General features: G+C 38.8%; 1 non-coding gene across 1 annotated transcript; it reads left to right on the plus strand.

Moving 5' to 3' along the window:
• Nucleotides 1–15,560: 15,560 nt before the first annotated feature.
• LOC112767655 (small nucleolar RNA R71) lies at nucleotides 15,561–15,668 on the plus strand. Its single transcript, XR_003185096.1, has one exon. It is a non-coding gene; the product is annotated as a small nucleolar RNA R71 (small nucleolar RNA).
• Nucleotides 15,669–16,005: the final 337 nt, after the last annotated feature.

The following is a 16,005-nucleotide window of genomic DNA, read 5'->3' on the forward strand; positions in this document are numbered from 1 at the left end:
TACTTAGATTTTAGTCCGGAAAATGTGAGGTTGGCGTTCAACTTGCCAATGATGGAAGAGAACGCACGCCCCTACACAAGAAGAGTCAACTTTGATCAAAGGTTAGACCAAGTCCTCATGGACATATGTGTGGAAGGATCTCAATGGAAGATTGACTCAAAAGGCAAACCGGTTCAACTGAGAAGACTGGACCTTAAGCCTGTAGCTAGAGGATGGTTGGAGTTCATTCAACGCTCAATCATTCCCACTAGCAACCGGTCTGAAGTTACAATAGACCGGGCCATCATGATCTATAGCAGCATGATTGGGGAGGAAGTGGAGGTTCATGAGATTATACCTCAAGAACTCTACAAGGTGGCTGACAAGTCTTCCACTATGGCAAGGTTAGCCTTTCCTCACCTCATTTGCCACCTATGCAATTCGGCTGGGATTGACATAGAGGGAGATATCCTCATTGAAGAGGACACGCCCATCATTAAGAAAAGGATGGAGCAAACAAGAGAGCCTATTCATGGATCTCAAGAGATGCATGAAGGTCATCACCAAGAAATCCCTGAGATGCCTCAAGGGATGCACTTTCCTCTACAGAATTTTTGGGAGCAAATCAACACCTCCCTAGGAGAATTAAGTTCCAACATGGGACAACTAAGGGTGGAACATCAAGAGCACTCCATCATCCTTCATGAAATTAGAGAAGATCAAAAAGTAATGAGGGAGGAGCAACAAAGACAAGGAAGAGACATAGAAGAGCTCAAGGACATCATTGGTTCCTCAAGAAGGAAATGCCAAAATCACTAAGGTGGACTCATTTCTTGTTCTCAAATTTTCTGTTTTTCGTTTTCTTATGTTAAATATTTATCTATGTTTGTGTCTTTATTACATGATCATTAGTGTCTAAGTGTCTATGCCTTAAAGTAGTGAATACGAATCCATCACCTCTCTTAAATGAAAAATGTTTTAAAAACAAAAGAACAAGAAGTACATGGTTTCGAATTCATCCTTAAAACTAGTTTAATTATTTTGATGTGGTGATAATACTTTTTGTTTTCTGAATAAATGCTTGAACAATGCATGTCTTTTGAAGTTGTTGTTTAAAAATGTTAAATATGTTGGCTCTTGAAAAAATCATGATAAGGAGAAATGTTATTTGATAATCTGAAAAATCATAAAGTTTATTCTTGAAGCAAGAAAATGTAGTGAAGACAGAAAGCTTGCGAAAAAAAAAGAAAAAAAAAAGAGAGAAAAATGGCAAAAAAAATACAAAAAAAAAGCAAGCAGAAAAAGCCAAAAGCTCTTAAAACTAAAAGGCAAGAGCAAAAAGCCAATAGCCCTTAAACCAAAAGGCAAAGGTAATAAAAAGGATCCCAAGGCTTTGAGCATCAGTGGATAGGAGGGCCTAAAGGAATAAAATCCTGGCCTAAGCGGCTAAACCAAGCTGTCCCTAACCATGTGCTTGTGGCGTGAAGGTGTCAAGTGAAAACTTGAGACTGAGCGGTTAAAGTCAAGGTCCAAAGCAAAAGAAGAGTGTGCTTAAGAACCCTGGACACCTCTAATTAGGGACTTTAGCAAAGTTGAGTCACAATCTGAAAAGGTTCACCCAATTATGTATCTGTGGCATTTATGTATCCGGTGGTAATACTGGAAAACAAAGTGCTTAGGGCCACGGCCAAGACTCATAAAGTAGTTGTGTTCAAGAATCAACATACTGAACTAGGAGAATTAATAACACTATCTGAACTCTGAGTTCCTATAGATGCCAATCATTTTGAACCTCAATGGATAAAGTAAGATGCCAAAACTATTTAAGAGGCAAAAAGCTACAAGTCCCGCTCATCTGATTGGAGCTATGTTTCATTGATATTTTGGAATTTATAGTATATTCTCTTCTTTTTATCCTATTTGATTTTCAGTTGCTTGGGGACAAGCAACAATTTAAGTTTGGTGTTGTGATGAGCGGATAATTTATACGCTTTTTGGCATTATTTTAAGTATGTTTTCAGTATGATTTAGTTAGTTTTTAGTATATTTTTATTAGTTTTTAATTAAAAATCACATTTTTGGACTTTACTATGAGTTTGTATGTTTTTATGTGATTTCAGGTATTTTCTGGCTGAAATTGAGGGACCTGAGCAAAAATCAGATTCAGAGGTTGAAGAAGGACTGCAGATGCTGTTGGATTCTGACCTCCCTGCACTCAAAGTGGATTTTCTGGAGCTACAGAACTCCAAATGGCGTGCTTTCAATTGCGTTGGAAAGTAGACATCTAGGAATTTCCAGAAATATATAATAGTTTATACTTTGAATAAGGATTAATGACATAAACTGGCGTTCAACGCCAGTTCCATGCTGCAGTCTGGCGTCCAGCGCCAGAAACAAGTTGCAAAGTGGAGTTCAACGCCAGAAACACGTTACAAACTGGCGTGCAACTCCAAGAATGACCTCTCCACGTGTAAACTTCAAGCTCAGCCCAAGCACACACCATGTGGGCCCCGGTTGTGGATTTCTACATCATTTACTCAATTCTGTAAACCCTAGTAACTAGTTTAGTATAAATAGGACTTTTTACTATTGTATTTACATCTTGGGACGTTTAGTTCTTAGATCATGGGGGCTGGCCATTCGGCCATGCCTGAACCTTTCACTTATGTATTTTTCAGCGGTAGAGTTTCTACACACCATAGATTAAAGTGTAGAGCTCTGCTGTTCCTCAAGGATTAATGCAAAGTTTTACTATTTTTCTATTCAATTCAACTTGTTCCGCTTCTAAGATATTCATTCACACTTCAATATGATGGATGTGATGATCGTGACAGTCATCATCATTCTCAACTTATGAACGCATGCCTGACAACCACTTCCGTTCTACCTTAGATTGAATGGATATCTCTTGGATATCTAATACAGGGCATCGAGTCCGAGATATTAGTGTCTTCGTGGTATAAGTTAGAACCCATGGATGGCCATTCCTGAGATCCAGAAAGTCTAAACCTTGTCTGTGGTATTCCGAGTAGGATCTGGGAAGGGATGGCTGTGACGAGCTTCAAACTCGCGAGTGCTGGGCGTAGTGACAGACGCAAAAGGATCGTAAATCCTATTCCAGTATGATCGAGAACCGACAGATGATTAGCCATGCAGTGACAGCACATTGGACCATTTTCACAGGAGGATGAGATGTAGCCATTGACAACGGTTATGCCCTACATAAAGCTTCCCATGGAAAGGAGTAGGATTGATTGGATGAAGACAGCAGGAAAGCAAAGATTAGAGGAACGAAAGCATCTCTATATGCTTATCTGAAATTCTCACCAATGATCTACATAAGCATTTCTATCTTTATTTTCTTTTTATTTATTATTATTATTCAAAAACTCCATAACCATTTGATATCCGCCTGACTGAGATTTACAAGATGACCATAGCTTGCTTCATACCAACAATCTCCGTGGGATCGACCCTTACTCACGTAAGGTTTTATTACTTGGACGACCCAGTGCACTTGCTGGTTATTTGTTTCGAAGTTGTGAATGAAAAACGATTTATTAAGACGTGCGTACTGAGTTTTTGGTGCCGTTGCTTGGGATCACAATTTCGTGCACCAACGCACAGGTACGAAAATTCACAAGCCTGTTCACTCGCACAAGCTATGCAAGCGCCCCAACAGAGGACCCTTCCCGACTTGTGCGTGTGCACAGGGCTGTGCGTCCCCACAGGTCGTAATTCTTCATTGATGTGCGCGCGCACAACCTACGCTAGCACTTCCACCAGAGCCCTTTCCCTTACCTGTGTGTATGCACAGGTCTACAAAATTCAACACCAACTTTGAATGATCATAACTTTCTCTAAAAAATTCCAAATTTTTCAAACTTTATATCAAATCGAAAGGTTTTCAATAATCTTCAAATATTAACCAAATTTAACAAATTTTGAAAACCGAGGCAAAATTTATGATTAGATCAAGTTCACCAAAAATCCATTTTTTACCCAAAATCTCACAAACTCAATTTTAACCAATTGTCCATTCAAAACCAAATCAAAACCTACCCAATCATCATAAACCACTACCACACACAACACATTACCTCTTGATATCATCCTCCTCAATTTCACTTAAATTACTCAACCATTATACCACATCTCACTACCAAATCCATAATTTCCTACTTAATCATAAATCCATTCTCATAATCATAATCAATCAACAACAATCTCAACCACTAAAACAAATCCTCATAAATTCCACCAATCATCAAAATCATCATCCATATATGTCATCAAACATCATAATCATCAATATCCTTTATTCCAACCCACCATAAACCTTTTGCATTAACTCATCACCTTCATTTCTCAAAATTCTCATTATTCATCAATATAAATAATCATCATCAATATTCATCAACATCAATAATCTCCAACATTCATCATCATCCATAATAATTCCATACACCAATAATTAACATCAATTCACATATAATTACTCATACACCCACAACATTCAATCCTATCTTAGGGTCAACTAGTCTAAGTGTCCAGAAACATTACATATTATATAAAGAAAACCAAAACCATACCTTGGCCGATACCCAAACGCACCAAACACCAAAATGAAGCCACCAAGCTTGATCCAAGGCATCAACCAACTCCAACAAAACCTAAGATACACAAAGAAACTAAACACAAGGGTTTAGTGAAACCTTACCTTACTGAACATGATTAAGGATAAAATCTAATATTTACCCGCTACTAGAGATCACCTAAACAGCCAAAACCACAAAATCTACTCATAAACTATACATGAAAACGTGCAGAATCTAGGGCTGGAACCTGGGACGTGAAGAGAGAGATTTTACCAGATTTCTTTAGATAGAAACGTAGAGCTTGACAAGAGTTTCCTGTGGCCACAAACGGCTCGTCAATCAAAGCTCCGGATCAAAAGTTATGGCTTCTGGAAGATGGAGGTGAATAGTGTTCTTCTTTCTCCTATCCTCTCTCAAAACCAGCCCCTTTCATCAAAATGGGAAAGAATAGGCTGAAATGCTCATTAAATGAGCTTATACATGTTGGGCATTGGGCCTGGTTTGGGCTCGGTCCAACCCGTTAGCGTTTTTGGTCTGTTTGGCCCACTTTGGGCCAAAACCTTTAAGATTAGTGTCCAGTTTTCGATTCTAAATTATTTTTCTCCTTTCAAAACAATAAATCAATTTTCAAAATATTATTTTCCAAAAAATGCGGTACTGTACAGTCTAGAGCCAGTATTGCTCGCTTAAAACGCCAGTACGCATTCTTACAAAAACTTTTCGAAAGAAATACATTTTCCAACTCAGAAAAATTTACTGAAACCAAATTTCTCATTTATATTTTCAAATTAAAACTTCTGAATTTTGAATCTATTCCGGGCACTAAAATTATTTTATTAAAACGGTTTTACGTGAAAACACGGGTTCTTACATCCTCCCCTCTTTAAAAAGATTTTCGCCCTCGAAAATCCGAGTTACACGACATATCCCTATCGAAGCGCCCCACCGTATCGATGTTTCCTTTCACCTTCCGCTGCGTCACTCTTATTATCGTTATTGCGCACCCGAAGTTTTCCTTAAAACAAATACCGATTTCGTAATACTTTTCAAAACCTTCAAAACAAATTCAATCTAAATATATTCTTTGTTAACACTTTTTCAAAGGAATCAAAATCATTTGTTCGTAAATCAAATACTTGAAATCACGGTTTCCTTGGATAAAACTTTTCAATTTAAATCCGCATTCAACAAGATAATTTAGAAACCAAGTTCACAAATTGATAAAATCATAGAACTCAGTTTTTCTTTTTAAACAATATCCTTCAAAATAAGATCAATATCAAACCAATCATTATTCAAGCCATAAGTCACTTTTTATTTCTCAAATCTCTTCAAACTCATAATTTAACTTTTCCTCAAAATCCATTTCCTTTCAAATCTTAGTCACTTAATATAACATTTCACAAAACTTCCAAGAGACTTTCAAACATCACCTTAAAACGGAACTTTCATTGAGAAGACACAAGACTCTAGGGAAGAATAACTTGCCTCACTTCTTAAACTCTTTAGAAATCCTCGGAATCATAATTATTGAAATTGAAACCATTTAAAATGGAGACTTAAAATCAAAATCAAGGTATGTAGGCCAAAAGTTCCAAGCCACTTTCAAAACCAAAATGCTTAAAAGCCAATTTCATTTCGTTCGTAAATCGGAAACCTTTTCAAGGCTCGGAGTTGTTTAGTCTTGCTGAGTCAAAATTTAAAGAATACTTCAAAAGCAAAACGAACCTAATTAATCAAAGTTCAACTTCTTTTAAAATCCACTAAAACTCTTCCAAAAGTACTTCTTTAATCAAACTTCAAAACATAGGTTCTCTCTCATTTAAATCAATCTTAAAACATCTACTTCCCGTAGACAGATTAAACTCGAAAAACATCTAAGTCTTAATAAATCAAAAACCAAGTAATAGAACCTCTTAAATTCATTCTTTTTCTAAATCACATTCTTAAAACAAAATCTTAAATTTCATAAAAATTTTGGCAGTATCTCCCCTAAAACATGGACTTTGCCATCCTTTTCGGGTCCCAACCAAAACCATGTTTTCCAATCCATTCTCATCCGACTTCAATATCAAATAATTCCAAGGTCAAATCACTTTCAAAATCCAACCAACTTTAATATTAAATCGTTACCAACTCTCAACCCATTACCAATAAATCAAACCAACAGTGTTTCAAACTCTTTTCAACAGTTTCAAACAAAATTTCAAAATCGTTTTAAGCTTTAAAACCTTTTTAACAAGAATCCAAGCCATATCGTGTAGAAATTAAAAATCTTAAGTAAAAACCGCAGAAGCGTCACTCATTACTTCAGTTGCCACAAGTGTTAAGCCGCACCCATTACTCGATATGCCGCAACTCAACGAACAGACATTTCCGGAACACGCTGAGCTCGTAACGCATAGGCTAAGATAGCCATCCTCATTACCTCTCCGTTTAATGTGATCGACCTCATCCGTGAGTTGCCCTTCGGGTTTCCTTTTTACACCAAACAATCGACACCGAGGTGATCAGTCTCAATATCTCAAGCCTAGTACTTCAATTATCCCCAAAGGCAATCACAAACAAGCATGCTATGATATATCAAGTAGATATCCTAAATAGCATAAAAAAATGACCTAGAGTATGCAATGAAGCACAATCGGTCCATCCATTAGGCTCACGAGGACGAACCGCTCTGATACCAATAAATGTAACACCCCAATTACCCTAAGCTTTACCTCTAGCCGTAAAGCAAAGGTTAATTAGAGGTTACGATAGTTCTAAGGCTTGTACACACACACACACACACACACACACACACACCCACACATATATATATATATATATATATATATATATATAGAAGAGAATAATATATTCTAGAAGCCTGATGAAGGAATAAGTTCAAAGACAGATTTACAAAAGCGCGAAACGTTCACATGAAGCTAACGCACAAGACACAAGGTTTAGGTGAAAAGAATAAAATATATATAGATACAATATTATTAAATCATATAGAACTAACCGCAGCTTACGGAGTTTAGGCCGACTAGTTACAAATAGAAATATACAGAGTTTTGGAATTAAAACAGCTTATACAACCTATCTCTCATGTAAACCTCTAAGGCCATAAAGATAAAACACAAAAGATGTGAGAGTAACTATAACAAAGTAAAATAAATTGAACCAAGGAGGAACCATACTTCGCTCTATCACCATATCCGCAATCTCACCGAAGGAGATTACGACCTGCATCTGAAAAAATAACAACAAAGGTTCTCAGTATGGTAACAGAGCCCAATGATGTAAGCTGTAAGGCTCCGAGACGCTGAAGGCAATCCTAGAACTTCACATCACATACAGATATTCAAGCTTAGAACAAAATAAATAAATATATAAAGAACTTAAACCATAAACTAGGGTTGTCTAAACCTAGGAGAATTCTAACTAATACTGTTCACGCTGCTATATCCCACAGCCGTCCCCAACCTAACCTCCGTGCGATCCCATCGCCACCGCCTACCTAACCTCCTCAGCACCAGACAATCACAATATAAATACAATCAAGTAAAACACAAGTAGAAGCATATAAAGCAAGTAGTTCAGGTAAACAGATAGGCATGTTATTGATTTAGGCATACAATTACAAGTTGGCAAAGCATGCAAACAGATAGAAAATGCACATGATGAATGTCTATCCTATTGGCTCGTGATATCACCTGTCAGTCCATAAATGCCAACCCGACACATCCTTTCGGATGTCACTTTTCTGCCGCACCCACGAATATAGTGTCGGGCACACGCTATTCACCCACTGATATAGTGCTGGGCACACTTGAATGCATAACCCAAGGATATAGTGCCTGACACACTCTTACAGCAGAAAAGATTATCAATCATAAGTCAATCTCAAGGACATAATTCCCTGTACACTGTCATACTCAACCCAAGGATATAGTGCCAGGCACACTTTCCACACTCAATAAATCCATCAACAACCCCAAATCATCACCAGTCATTACCATTCCTCATCTCACATTTCCTTGAATTATCCATGTTCAACATTCCAAGGATATAGTGCCTGGCACACTTTGCCTCAATAAACATCAAGCTCATAATACCCATCATCAGTTCCTAATTCCATTCTGAACTCATTAGTTCCTCAATTTCTCAATTCATTGTCAGCAATCACCCAGTTCACCACTCTTCCTTCTCTCTCAACCAATTCATCCTCAATACACTAGAAACCTAAACCTTCGTTTGCTAACTTTTCAAAGTAAAACCCAAATAAATTCTCCTAAGGCCTTTCCCATGATCCAATGACCAAAAATAGGCCCAAGAGTCTTAAAATGGTGTTATAGAAGTTTACAACCTTGTCGGAAAGGTGAAATAGTTGAAAACAAAGTTTAAAATTATGAAACAGGGCGTGTGCATCCGCACAGGGGTATGCCTGCACATTCCCAGGAAGATTTTGAAAGTGTGCGTACGCACAGTGGTGTGCGTACGCACAGTGGTGTGCGTACGCACAGTGGTGTGCGTACGCACAGGTACGAAAATTCACAAGCCTGTTCACTCGCACAAGCTGTGCGAGTGCCCCCAACAGACGACCCTTCCCAGCTTGTGCGTGCGCACAGGGCTGTGCGTCCGCACAGGTCGTAATTCTTCATTGATGTGTGCGCGCACAACCTATGCTAGCGCTGCCACCAGAGCCCTTTTCCCTTCCTGTGCGTATGCACAGGTCTGTGCGTCCGCACAGGATAACATTTTCGCAGGGTTGTGCGTGCGCACAAGGCTGGGCGTGCGCACATATCAAAAATCCTGAAATTCTGCAACTTTGCAGAATTTTAGATTTTCAACACCAACTTTGAATGATCATAACTTCCTCTAAAAAATTCCAAATTTTGCAAAATTTATATCAAATTGAAGGGTTTTCAGTAATCTTCAAATATAAATCAAATTCAACAAATTTTGAAAACCGAGGCAAAAGTTATGCTCAGACTCAATTCACCAAAAAGTCATTTTTTACCTAAAATCTCACAAACTCAATTTTACCCAACTTTCCATTCAAAACCAAATCAAAACCTACCCAATCATCATAAACCACTACCACACACAACACATTACCTCTTCATATCATCCTCCTCAATTTCACTTAAATTAGTCAACCATTATACCACATCTCACTACCAAATCCATAATTTCCTACTTAATCATAAATCCATACTCATAATCATAATCAATCAATAACAATTTCAACCACCAAAACAAATCTTCATAAATTCCAACAATCATTATCAAACCCTATCCATCATTAACCAAATCTATCATAGAGATCATCAACACCAATGATACCCAAGAATACTCAATAACCACAATAAGCAACAATCAAAATCATCATCCATATATGTCATTGGTGCACGAAATTGTGATGTCCAGGCTCAAACTATTCCTGGAACGTGAGCAACTTGGTACGCGTAATTGTGATTACACATTCATAATTTGTCACAACTTCGATACAACTGACCAGCAAGTGCACTGGGTCGTCCAAGTAATACCTTACGTGAGTAAGGGTCGAATCCCACGGAGATTGTTGGTATGAAGCAAGCTATGGTCACCTTGCAAATCTCAGTCAGGCGAATATAAAGTGATAATGGTGTTTTCGAATATTATATAATAAAATAGGGATAGAGATACTTATGTAAATCATTGGTAGGAATTTCAGATAAGCGAATGGAGATGCTTTTCGTTCCTCTGAACCTCTGCTTTCCTGCTATCTTCATCCAATCAGTCTCACTCCTTTCCATGGCTGGTTTTATGTGATACATCACCACTGTCAATGGCTACTTTCGGTCATCTCTCGGGAAAATGATCCAATGCCCTGTCACGGCACGGCTAATCGTCTGGAGGCATCACCCTTGTCAATGGCTTCATCTTATCCTCTCAGTGAATAATATGCTCACGCACCCTGTCACGGCACGGCTATTCATCTGTCGGTTCTCGATCATGCTGGAATAGGATTTACTATCCTTTTGCGTCTGTCACTAACACCCTGCAATCGCGAGTTAGGAGCTCGTCACAGTCATTCAATCATTGAATCCTACTCGGAATACCACAGACAAGGTTTAGACTTTCTGGATTCTCTTGAATGCCGCCATCATTCTAGCTTACGCCACGAAGATTCTGGTTAGGAGATCTAAGAGATACTCATTCTAGCTTATTTCATGTAGAACAGAAGTGTTTGTCAGGCACGCGTTCATAAAGGAGAAGGATGATGAGCGTCACACATAATCATCACCTTCATCACGTTCTTGGGTGCGAATGGATATCTTAGAAGCGAAATAAGATGAATTGAATAGAAAACAGTAGTACTTGCATTAATCTTTGAGGAACAGCAGAGCTCCACACCTTAATCTATGGAGTGTAGAAACCCTACCGTATGAGAATACATAAGTAAAGGTTCAGGCATGGCCGAGATAGCCAGCCCCCCTAAAATGTGATCAATAGTCTCCTAAGATGAACAATGGATTAAAACTGAGACCAAAGATGCCTAATACAATAGTAAAAGGTCCTATTTATAATAAACTAGTCACTAGGGTTTACATGAGTAAGTAATTAATGCATAAATCCACTTCCGGGGCCCACTTGGTGTGTGTTTGGGCTGAGCCTGAGTGTTGCACGTGCAGAGGCCATTTGTGGAGTTGAACGCCAGTATTTGTGCCAGTTTGGGCGTTCAACTCTGGTTTTGGATCCTTTTCTGGCGCTGGACGCCAGATTTGGATAGAAAACTGGCGTTCAACGCCAGTTTACGTCATCTATTCTTGGCCAAAATATGGACTATTATATATTGCTGGAAAGCCCTGGATGTCTACTTTCCAACGCAATTGGAAGCGCGCCATTTCGAGTTCTGTAGCTCCAGAAAATCCACTTTGAGTGCAGGGAGGTCAGAATCCAACAGCATCAGCAGTCCTTCTTCAACCTCTGAATCTGATTTCTGCTCAAGTCCCTCAATTTTAGCCAGAAAATACCTGAAATCATAGAAAAACACACAAACTCATAGTAAAGTCCAGAAATGTGAATTTAACATAAAAACTAATGAAAACATCCCTAAAAGTAACTAGATTCTACTAAAAACATATTAAAAACAATGCCAAAAAGCGTATAAATTATCCGCTCATCACAACACCAAACTTAAATTGTTGCTTGTCCCCAAGCAACTGAAAATCAAATAGGATAAAAAGAAGAGAATATACTACAAATTCCAAACTATCAATGAAACAGAGCTTCAATCATATGAGCGGGACTTATAGCTTTTTGCTTCTTGAATAGTTTTGGCATCTCACTTTATCCATTGAGGTTCAGAATGATTGGCATCTATAGGAACTTCAGATTTCGAATAGTGTTATTGACTCTCCTAGTTCAGTATGATGATTCTTGAACACAGCTTCTTTATGAGTCTTGGCCGTGGCTCTAAGCACTTTGTTTTCCAGTATTACCACCGGATACATAAATGCCACAGACACATAATTGGGTGAACCTTTTTAGATTGTGACTCAGCTTTGCTAAAGTCCCCAATTAGAGGTGTCCAGGGTTCTTAAGCACACTCTTTTTCTTTTTTTTTTTTTGCTTTGGACCTTGACTTTAACCGCTCAGTCTCAAGTTTTCACTTGACACCTACACGCCACAAGCACATGGTTAGGGACAACTTGGTTTAGCCGCTTAGACCAGGATTTTATTCCTTTAGGCCCTCCTATCCACTGATGCTCAAAGCCTTGGGATCCTTTTTATTTGCCCTTGCCTTTTGGTTTTAAGGGTTATTGGCTTTTTCTGCTTGCTTTTTCTTTCTATATTTTTTTTTTACATTTTTTTTTCGCCTATTTTTTTTCTTTTTTTTCTGCAAGCTTTGTTCTTTGCTGCTTTTTCTTGCTTCAAGAATCATTTTTATGATTTTTCAGATTATCAAATAACATGTCTCCTAGTCATCATTCTTTCAAGAGCCAACATATTTAACATTCTTAAACAACAACTTCAAAAGACATATGCACTGTTCAAGCATACATTCAGAAAACAAGAAGCATTGTCACCACATCAATATAATTAAGCTAAGTTCAAGGATAAATTTGAAACTCATGTACTTCTTGTTCTTTTGAATTAAAACATTTTTCATTTAAGAGAGGTGATGGATTCATAGGACATTCATAACTTTAAGACAAAGTTACTAACTACTAATGATCATGTAATGAAGACACAAACACAGATAAGCACATAACATAGAAAACGAAAAACAGAAGAAATAAGAGCAAGGAATGAATCCACCTTAGTGATGGTGGCGTTTCCTTCTTGAGGAACCAATGATGTCCTTGAGCTCTTCTATGTCTCTTCCTTGTCTTTGTTGCTCCTCCCTCATTGCTTTTTGATCTTCTCTTATTTCATGAAGCATGATGGAGTGCTCTTGATGTTCCACCCTTAGTTGCTTCCAATAATTGTGTGGAAGAAAATGTATTCCCTGAGGTATCTCAGGGATCTCTTGATTTGCAGTCAAATGTTCTACCATTGAGCTATAGACCCTTGATGGAAGCTTTTGTCTTCCCTTTCCTCTTTCTAGAGGTTTCTCTGGCCTTAGGTGCCATCAATGGTTATGGAAAAAACAAAAAAGCTATGCCTTTACCACACCAAACTTAGAATGTTGCTCACCCTCGAGCAAAAGAAGAAAGAATAGAAGAATAAGAAGAAGATATGGAGGAGATGGATTGGAGTGTGTATTCGGCCATATGGGTGGGATTGGGTGGGAGAGAGAGAGATGTTGAATTTTGAAGGTAGTGGGTGTATGGATGTGAGTGGTTAATAGGGAAGAGTGTTTGTTGGGAATAGAGGATGATTGAGAAGAGAGAAGAGAGTGAGTAGAGGTAGGTGGAGATCCTGTGGGGTCCACAGATCCTGAGGTGTTCAAGGATTTACATCCCTGCACCCATTAGGCATGTAAAAATGCCTTTGTACCCAACTCTGGGCGTTCAGCGCCAGGTTGGTGGCCATTTTGGGCGTTCAGCGCCCATTTGTGTGCCATTTCTGGCGTTGAACGCCAGAACCATGCTTGTTCTGGGCGTTCAGCGCCAGAACCATGCTCTGTTCTGGCGTTTGAACGCCAGACAGATGCTCCTCCAGGGTGTGATTTTTCTTCTGCTGTTTTTGATTCTGTTTTCAATTTTTATATTTATTTTGTGACTCCACATGATCATGAACCTAAGAAAACATGAAAAACAAATAAAAATAAGAATTAGATAAACATTGGGTTGCCTCCCAACAAGCGCTTCTTTAATGTCAATAGCTTGACAGTGGGCTCTCATGGAGCCTCACAGATGTGCAGAGCTTTGTTGAGACTCTCCAACACCAAACTTAGAGTTTGGATATGGGAGTTCAACACCAAACTTAGAGTTTGACTGTGGGGGCTCTGGTTGACTCTGCTTTGAGAGAAGCTTTTTTTTGCTTCCTCTCCATGGTTGCAGAGGGAGATCTTTGAGTTTTAAACACAAGGGAGTCCTCATTCCATTGAAGGACTATTTCACCTCTGTCAACATCAATCACAGCTCTTGCTGTGGCCAAGAAAGGTCTTCCTAGGATGATGGATTCATCCTCTTCCTTTCCAGTATCCAGGACTATGAAATCAGCAGGGATGTAAAGGCCTTCAACCTTTACTAACACGTCCTCTACTTGTCCATATGCCTGTTTTCTTGAGCTGTCTGCCATCTCTAATGAGATTTTAGCAGCTTGCACCCCATAGATTCCCAGTTTCTTTATTACAGAGAGGGGCATAAGGTTTATTCCTAAACCAAGGTCACACAGAGCCTTAAAGATCATGGTGCCTATGGTACAGGGTATTATGAACTTTCTAGGATCCTGTCTCTTCTGAGGTAATATCAATTGATCCAGATCACTTAGTTCATTGATGAACAAGGGAGGTTCAACTTCCCAAGTATCAATGCCAAATAATTTGGCATTCAGCTTCATGATTGCACCAAGAAACTTGGCAGTTTGCTCTTCAGTGACATCCTCATTCTCTTCAGAAGAGGAATACTCATCAGAGCTCATGAAGGGCATAAGGAGGTTCAATGGAATCTCTATGGTCTCTAGATGAGCCTCAGAGTCCTTTTGTTCCTCAGAGGGAAGCTCCTTATTGATCACTGGGCGTCCCAGGAGGTCTTCCTCCTTGGGATTCACGTCCTCTCCTCTCCTCACAGGTTCGGCCATGGCGCTTATGTCAATGGCCTTGCACTCTCCTTTTGGATTCTCTTCTGTATTGCTTGGGAGAGTACTAGGAGGGATTTCAGTGATCCTTTTACTCAGCTGGCCCACTTGTGCTTCCAGATTTCTAATGGAAGACCTTGTTTCATTCATGAAACTTACAGTGGCTTTAGATAGATCAGAGACTAGATTTGCTAATTTAGAAGCATTTTGTTCAGAGTTCTCTGTCTGTTGCTGAGTTGATGATGGAAAAGGCTTATTATTGTTAAACCTGTTTCTTCCACCATTATTAAAGCCTTGTTGAGGCTTTTAATCCTTCCATGAGAAATTTGGATGATTTCTCCATGATGAGTTATAGGTGTTTCCATAAGGTTCACCTAAATAATTTACCTCTGCTATTGCAGGGTTTTCAGGATCATAAGCTTCTTCTTCAGAAGATGCCTCTTGAGTACTGTTGGATGCAGCTTGCATTCCATGCAGACTCTGAGAGATCATATTGACTTGCTGAGTCAATATTTTATTCTGAGCCAATATGGCATTCAGAGTATCAACCTCAAGAACTCCCTTCTTCATAGGCGTCCCATTACTTACAGGATTCCTTTCAGAAGTGTACATGAACTGGTTATTAGCAACCATGTCAATGAGTTCTTGAGCTTCTTCAGGCATTTTCTTTAGGTGAATGGATCCACCTACAGAGGTATCCAATGACATCTTAGATAACTCAGACAGACCATCATAGAATATATCCAGGATGGTCCATTCTGAAAGCATGTCAGAAGGACACTTTTTGGTCAACTGTTTGTATCTTTCCCAAGCTTCATAGAGGGATTCACCTTCTTTCTGTCTGAAGGTTTGAACATCAGCTCTAAGCTTGCTCAGCTTTTGAGGAGGAAAGTACTTGGCTAAGAAAGCCGTGACCAGCTTATCCCAAGAGTTCAGGCTGTCTTTAGGTTAAGAATCCAACCATAATCTAGCTCTGTCTCTTACAGCAAAGGGAAAAGCATGAGCCTGTAGACTTCAGGATCTATTCCATTAGTCTTAACAGTATCACATATCTGCAAGAATTCAGTTAAGAACTGAAAAGGATCTTCAGATGGAAGTCCATGAAACTTGCAGTTCTGCTGCATCAGAGAAACTAATTAAGGTTTCAGCTCAAAGTTGTTTGCTCCAATGGCATGAATGGAGATGCTTCTTCCATGTAAATTGGAAT

This window comes from Arachis hypogaea, chromosome 17, assembly GCF_003086295.3.
Source record: "Arachis hypogaea cultivar Tifrunner chromosome 17, arahy.Tifrunner.gnm2.J5K5, whole genome shotgun sequence".
NCBI lineage: Eukaryota > Viridiplantae > Streptophyta > Magnoliopsida > Fabales > Fabaceae > Arachis > Arachis hypogaea.